Raw genomic sequence first — 7,934 nt, forward strand, 5'->3', positions numbered from 1 at the left:
ATAAACAATGTAAATGTTCCCTCAAAGGTACAACAGTGGTTTTAAGTCCAATTGTGTCCCTTAAATAAGTTTTTCCAGGTGAAAACTTTGCATTTGTACCTTTTCAGAACCTAATGTTTGAAAATAGAAATAAAATAAATAGCCGCAGATGAGACTGGGTCTGTGGAGTCAGTATAACTATATATAAATATAATTTCAATGGATTATGGTACAATTATTTTCCCTGACTAAAGTTACTGAGATGTACCCTTGATGCTATCACCCCAGTGATAAAAGCAGTACTGCCCCAGAGTGTTTTTTTTTTCCTGAGAGTGTATGCATACATATATGTAGCCGTGCAAAGCATGTGAACATTACGCAAAAACTGGATCGAGGTATTGCATGTGCAGCAGGTTACGTATTCCACAGAATTTCTGAATTTCCACAGAAGTTTGAGTAACTTGTGGTGCCAGTTTTATGTAGCCTCTGTAAACTGTAAATTTCTATTAGAGCTATTCGCAACATGTTGTCAAGAGACTTCTTCTAACAGTGGCAGCAGAGAGCACTTAGACGGAAAGACAAGCCTCGAACACATGCTGAAAGAATGTTTATCGTCAGAATAACTCTCGGGGTTAGATGTGCATATGTAAGAAAACACTTGGTAAGTATGTGCATGCAGTCTGGATTATTGGCTCACAAACTCTTCAAAGTTTTTCTCAGCTGGAGTAATATTAACCCCTGAAAATCCCATACATTACATACTACGGCTTATTGTTCAGCTAAACATGGACTTCAATGCAAATTGCTTGAGTTGTTTTTAGGCTATAATAGTGTGAAATAAAGCTTTGAGCTTGCCGGTTGGCCCTGGTCATTTAAGGGGCTAAAGGTGTTGTAATATGTTTATTGGGAAAGAACTTCATTTATTAACTCAGCTCTCTCTTCATCACTGAACTGTAAGCTTCACTTTTGTCTCGACCTTGTTGGCTCTGCCCCTCACGAACAAGCAGTTAGTGCATAGAGCTGAGCACAGTCTGCATGATAATTTGCTGCCCAAGTAAATTAGATCTTAAATGAGTTGCATTGTAGGTCCACATCACGGTTGCAACAAGACACATTTTACCCTGCTCCTGCGCTTTATATTTCCCCAAACACATAGTCCACTTTCAGAAATGTTCTTTTTTATCAATGATATAGGCTGTTGGGTGTAGCTTTGCACATGCATGAAACATTAATTGCATTATGATCAATAGCACCTTTATTAGTGAAATAATAAAGACTTATGCCCAGTTTTTACAAATAGATATACAGTGTTGTGGAATTAACTCTTCAAAAATTACCCAGAGAGAAAGCACACTTCCAGAAGGAATACGTGGGTAACACTTCCTATGAAGCCTATATTCATAATGCATTTATAAAATGTTATACATAACACCAACACCTTATAATGCTAGGCATAAGCTTGTATAACTTTTAGTGGTAATTATAATTACATGCTTAACATTTAACAAAGCAAGAGTATATGACTGTCAGTTTCCATAATGCATTATAATATCTGTTCATAAGAGCAATGTAGTCACTAATGTTGTAATGCACTGTAACTACAAATAACACTTTATAGAGCGTTATGACAGGCTTTTACAGGCTGTAAGTGGAGTGACATTTTTTTAAATGTCTTTTAAATGTTAAGGACATTTCATTTTAGTAAATTATACCTTATAGAGCATTATAAGTGCTCTTTACAGCCTTTAAGTCAAATGAGATTACTACATCTAACTGGTAATACAGGGGATATAACTTGGTAATATCTGCATTCAGTAGGTCTGTTGTGATGCAGAAAATGTACCAGAACTTTGAAATTGTGTATTGTTACTATAAATTATAGCATATTTCTAGTCCATTACAATATTCATGTTTACAGTGCTCTTATAAACACATGTTGTAATGCAACATTTTCAAGTTGTATGCTCTTGTTTTACAATGTAACTGTAGCTGGTTATAAAGAGTTATACAAGCTTATGGCAGGTATTATAAGGTATAACGTGCCATTTAATGCAGTATAAATGCATTTATAAAGCATTATGAATACTGGATTCATAGGAAGTGTTACCAAAACATACTATTGTTTTTTCTAAACCGTTTGAAACACCCTAAGATTCGTGAAGTGCACCAGATGAAGGAACACTGGAATTTTATGGGTAGTAAATCGTAATGTTTATTATCTTTCCAATGCATTGCTTAAATTATCACTAAAACTTAAATGCAATATCATGCTCTCTTGGCCAGCGCTACAAATAATTCACAAAATACCTTACGAACTTTAATGCTAATTCTTATTAGGGATTTTTATGATTTAATAGTTATCAAGGTCTAATCCTCTCATCAGAATTAATGTCTGTGCATTTGTGGCCATGAGCTTCCTGTAACTTAGCCAAAGGTCTCTCATAGGCAGCTTTCAAAATAATACATTTCTAATATGTGTCCTCCTCTGTAAACATCACAGTTCTCAGGATAATATTTCAAACTTGAAAAGTTTCTCTCTGATCAGAACATTTGATCCGCTTAGGCAGGATTAAGTGACAGGCTGACAACAAGCACACAGTCATGACTGAACATGTATTGTGAATGCAGGTCACTGAGAACAAAAATGTTCCATGATTATAGGCCTTCATACTGCACACTGACATTTGACCACAGTCAGTCATAACCCGGGGATGTTGTTGCTATGTCTTTCACAAATTTGCACTTATAGAGTCATCTAATAATATTCTGTCAGATAGAGAACATTTCAGCCTCTGCTGTTTGCATCATGTCTTTACTGTGGGAAATATAAGCAACAGTGAATCTGCAGTCATGAGTAGCTCACATATTGAAGCTTGGAAATATCAGGAATTGCAAGAAAACGTGTTCTATGAAATGAGAGATAACATAAATGTAGCAGTGGGTGTGGGTGGTATTGGCTGATTAAGAGATAATTGAGATTTGGAAGATACAGCTACATACCCCAGAAAGCCAAATTTAATTTGATGAAGCGCCATTGAGGAAATCTGTGGCTTGTAAACTGTTTCATTGATCAGATCTGAAGTGATAGCATTTGTGTCCATATATCTGCTGCCTGAACATCACCTACTGTGAGAACTGACCGTTAGCACAAAGCATCAATTACCCTTTGTGATTCTGTTGGCTTGAGTCTGTAGACATGTCTACTTGTTACGAACGTTAAAACCCACCCGTTTTATATGCCGTGGACACACTGTGGGCTAATTTAGGAATAATGCCTATGATACAAGTCCAATAAGACCACTACAGTGACTCTGAGAGGGCACTGAGTAGAAAAGCATGTTCCTTGTTGCGATTGTGAGCGGAATAACAAACACACAGAGAGTGGAGAGAGTGGTGCAGTGGAGAGAAGAACAGAAGTGCTCCTCATTAATGCAAACGGATTGGATTAAAGGAGCTAAGCCCATTTACTTGTGAAGTTGAAGGGAACTGTGGGGGCCCTCTCTTAAGCTAAATCTCCTTAAGTGCTCCTGATTTTGCTTCATCATTTCACTGATTTGATTTTCAGAATGTGTGAGGTCAGTACAGACTAAGTAACATATCATCCTTGGCAGGCTTTGGCTGCAGTGTTAGAGGAGTCTGTCTACCACCTGAGAGAGGCAGGAATCTTATTAGAGTATTACAATAATGTTATTTCACCTGCATTGTTATGGTAACACATTGTTTCATTGCCTGATTAAACTGTGAATGACTATGTATATTACAGTATTGATCAAAAGTCGGAGACCGCCCTTTACAGCCATTAAGGACAAATGAGTCGTTTCTCAATGTCAGAAAGGAAACGGCAGCACTAATTATTATTCCTCCACTAAATATACGCTGTGTCCTAATTCAGGGGCTTTGAAGGACGCAGTCTATGAGGCTGCGTAGACCTGCGAAGGCTGAACTGAAATTAGACAGTTTGCTGTTTGGCGGACTTCCTGCTTGCATCACAGCACCGCTATTCCCATCCTTACCGTTGCATCACAAAACAACACACCTGTCAAGTTCTTTGAAGATAGAACAGATCCAGAAACTTTGATTTTAGTTTTTATTTATTTATTTATTTTTCCCAAAATGCTTCACCACTGGTGCCCACATTGGCACGTGATGTATCTTAGACTGATGAGTTTGTTTTTTTGTTTTTTGTTTTAACATTTGTGTTGTTAACTATTCAACTCAGTTTAAACCCAGTACTTTCATTTAAAAGTTCACCCACTCTGCTGATGCTGCCATGTTCTTGAATCCTGAACTTTGGGATGTGTTGGCTGGCGAAGGGTCCACCGGTTGCATCCTTTGTTGCCATGGAAAAGAAGGACACATTTCTTGGCCACATATGACAGAGTCTTCAAAATGGGACAGCCTAGCGCAGTCAGCCTTCAAATGCCTCTGAAGGATACAGCCCCTGAATTGGGACACAGCCATAGAATCACATCTATCAGTATTTATGTTGCCCACTCTTTACTTTCGTGCCCCCTACTGGGATGGACCTTGACCCACTGGATGATAGCTTTATGGGTTAAACCTTTTTCAGATGAACTCTGTATTTAGTCGTAATCAGCAAGAGCATCTCAGAGCCTTTGTCTGTTTGTTTGTTTGTTTTGTTGTTTTTGTTTTTTTAATCTTCCAGAAAGCTAAGACTTTCGTTCCATGGTTTAAAAAATAAATCGAAAACGAGTTGGGATGTTATGCAGTAGGCATTGTATCCCGTGGTTGAGTAACAATCGTTGTGTGTATATTTTTTTTTCTCTGAGCTGTTACATCTTCACTTCTAGTGAAGTGATTTTTTGGGGTCATAAAAAGCGTTTGACATTAAAGGATTCGATGCTCCGTGCAGCATTTCAGAAACTTCAAACCGTCGCCTGCCTCTTCACAGTTTGATGACTTCAGCACATCATCAGACGTGATAAGATATTAATCTTCAGGAAGATCCAAGAGCGACAATATGGCAATCAACCTCCCTCTCCATTTCTGAGAGAGAGCAGGGCATGGATGTTAAATGGCTGACGTTCTCTGTGAAATATTTGCCCTGCAATTTGTTCTTGATGCCATTTGCCTGTGCACATTGATTTGACATGGCAGCGCTGTGGTGTCACCATCCATCGCAGACATGCCCAGATGGTTCCTTTTAATCTGTCTATGTGTACGTTATGCCTCAAATGAAACAGTCTGATGTGCCATATTTTATCACTAGTCAATCAGTGGTAAGGCTGTCAGGCCTGGCACAGAGCGTCATTTGCAAAAGTAAGCAGCTCGCGCCATTAGCAGCACAGACCCAGCCGTGATGAACATTCCAAACATGGCATAATTTGTTTAGGGATGAGAGGAAAAACCACATACCTATTACTTTGCGTGACTGTGTGCATGTGTGTGTGTGTGTGTGTGTGTGCATCTTTTGTGTGTGTTTTTCTGTCAAAACCGTCTCTTTCTTGTCTCCATTGTCCTCCAGCTCAAGCAGATGGCTTCGGTTTCACTCCGCGGGTGTTTGCTTTCATTTTTTGTTTTTTCACATAGCAGCAGATTTTCCTTTATCCTGTTTTTATTATTTTTATTTGCTCACATGACTGTTTGGATAGGAAGCCATATCAATAAGAAACAGGGAATAGAGGTTCACGTGCCAGCCACAAATAACAGTAAGCATAACAAATATACTTCTGAAAAGCCAAAAAAAAAAAAACCCTTCTCTTTGTCTTTAATGTTGGAAAAGCGCTCTGCAAACCTCATAAACTCTACCATAGTTGTTTTAGAGCAGTGCCAGCTGCTCAGCAATCAAGAATCTTCTCCCTAAAGGACAACCAGGAATAGAGCTCAGTCTATAGCCACTCAACAGCATGGCTGGACTGTGTCTGCAGTGTCCATCCCAACACTGAGACTGCCAAAGATGCTGTTTGCCTGGATATACTGAAATTCCATAGACCAGAGGCGACGTATGCACCAGTCGGTATGTATGTCACACTGTTGGTTTAATGAGTTCAGCCTCATGTAGATCAAAGGGGCTCTGTTCTAAAGTTCTGCTCACAGTCTAAACCTTACATAACCCGTTAATGTCAAACCAGCTTCATAAGCTCTGGTTCTTAAATCTGATTGGCTGAGAGATGTTTGAAACTACTGCAGTGTCATATAATAGATGTACAATATGCACATCTCTCCCCTCCTCACAACAATTCCGATCTAAGGCGCCGTTAGCTTGTATGTGAAATAAATGGCCCCAAATCATTTTAGTATATAGACTCTACATTAGAACCCAGTTTTCTTTGAACTTGTCTTTGCAAACGGAACTAGCTTGATTAACATGGCAGATAGAAAAGTGGATAGCAAGACTTCCGGTGTTAGGCGTTTAACTAAAGTATTTACTTTAAAACTGTAAAAACTCAATTTATTTTTCTTGAATGTCTTACAAGCATCAAATATCCCATTGTAAACAATGTTTAACCCAGTGTGGGAAAGAATATGTATGGCACTGATGGCTTAATGCTAGCATAAAACAGGAAATACATATAGGCACTAGCAGAAATTAGCATTATCATTGGTGTGGGGATTCGATCAGAGAGATATACTTATAAAGTGAAGATTTTTGCCATAAATAATGCAATGTCTTATAATATTGTCCCATTTTTGCCACCATTTTACAAAAGCCTTCTGCTTCATGCCTAACAACATCCTCTACCTGTGGTACAGCACAGCCTCTCATTGCTTATTGCTTTATTTTTTATCTTTTGATCTACTCTTCCCCTATGAATATTTTTCAATGCTGTTGCATTAAGCAAGCATATTTCTGAATAATATACATCACACTTCAAGTCACCTTTTATTGTTACTCTGAGGAAATTAATAATAAGCATTTCCATAGTGATGCAAATTGTGTTCTTAATTTGTATGCATGATTATTCAGAAACTGTCACAGTGCAACCAACAGAAATCTTCTTTTATACAATGATAGAAACACATCAGCACACAAAAACCTCATATTCCGCACGCTGACCTGTTTTATCATGCCAAACCTGGATCTGCGTACATTGTAACTACTCTAGTACCAGATTTTAATGAGTTAAAGGAAACCAAAACAAAGTCTCTGAATATATCACTGACATGTTATTCAATATAGATTTAGTACTTTCTGTAGGTTGAATATGTTTCAGAATTCCTTTTAAGTTGAATTTCCACAGATAACAGTCACGTAAATCCAGGCCAATTTGTGTCTCTAATTTCAGCTTTTCGTTTGACAAGTTTCAGCTAGTTTGACAAAAATAGCAGTAGAGTCATATACACTGCGTAGACATAGCTTTTTATGTGGCTGACTACCCCATATTTTGTCTCTCATCATACGTCAGCAGAGAAAACACACACCAAACACATCTCTAGGCTAAAAATGTCAGTAGTCAATGCTCTCATCAGCAGTGTGGGTGTTCATTCATACAAAGTCAAGTCTGCAGGCTTATTTGAACTCTGCATGCTTTCACATAACTGACTATGCAGAAAGGTCACACCCTGCTGATGCCATTATTTCTTTGCAGGTTGTTATTTAGCCACGTGGTAGAAGTGGACCCGTTCTCTGTATTGAAGGCTAATGTCTTTTATATTCTCATCTGGCAGCTCAAACTTTCTCGGCCAAAGGAAAAAGACTCAATGGGCTCTCCTGGTGTGCTAAATTTAACTCCTAGATTTGACGTCAGTGATATTGGGCCTTTTTGAACAAACCCTTTCAGTACCCAGCCAGCTCACTGTCTACAGCTATTGTGTAGTTGGCATTTTTAGTATTGTTATGTCTCCATTAGATATATTTAGCACGGCTCCTCTGTGATCTGAAAGGGCTGCCAGTGTTGAAATGATTTTGTAAGGTATGTTGTAGACCATCCTGCCTAAAATGTCCTTAGCACTCCTGAAGCAGAACCTTAACTAGGAGGACGCAAGAAAGTATC

General features: G+C 38.4%; 1 protein-coding gene across 1 annotated transcript in view; it reads left to right on the plus strand.

Annotated features, from left to right (window-relative positions):
* alk (ALK receptor tyrosine kinase) overlaps positions 1-7,934 on the plus strand; it is a 481,130-nt gene that overhangs the window by 406,982 nt on the left and 66,214 nt on the right. The window lies entirely within an intron of this gene.

The sequence above is a fragment of the Pygocentrus nattereri genome, chromosome 10 (genome assembly GCF_015220715.1).
Source record: "Pygocentrus nattereri isolate fPygNat1 chromosome 10, fPygNat1.pri, whole genome shotgun sequence".
In the NCBI taxonomy this organism is placed as follows: Eukaryota; Metazoa; Chordata; class Actinopteri; order Characiformes; family Serrasalmidae; genus Pygocentrus; species Pygocentrus nattereri.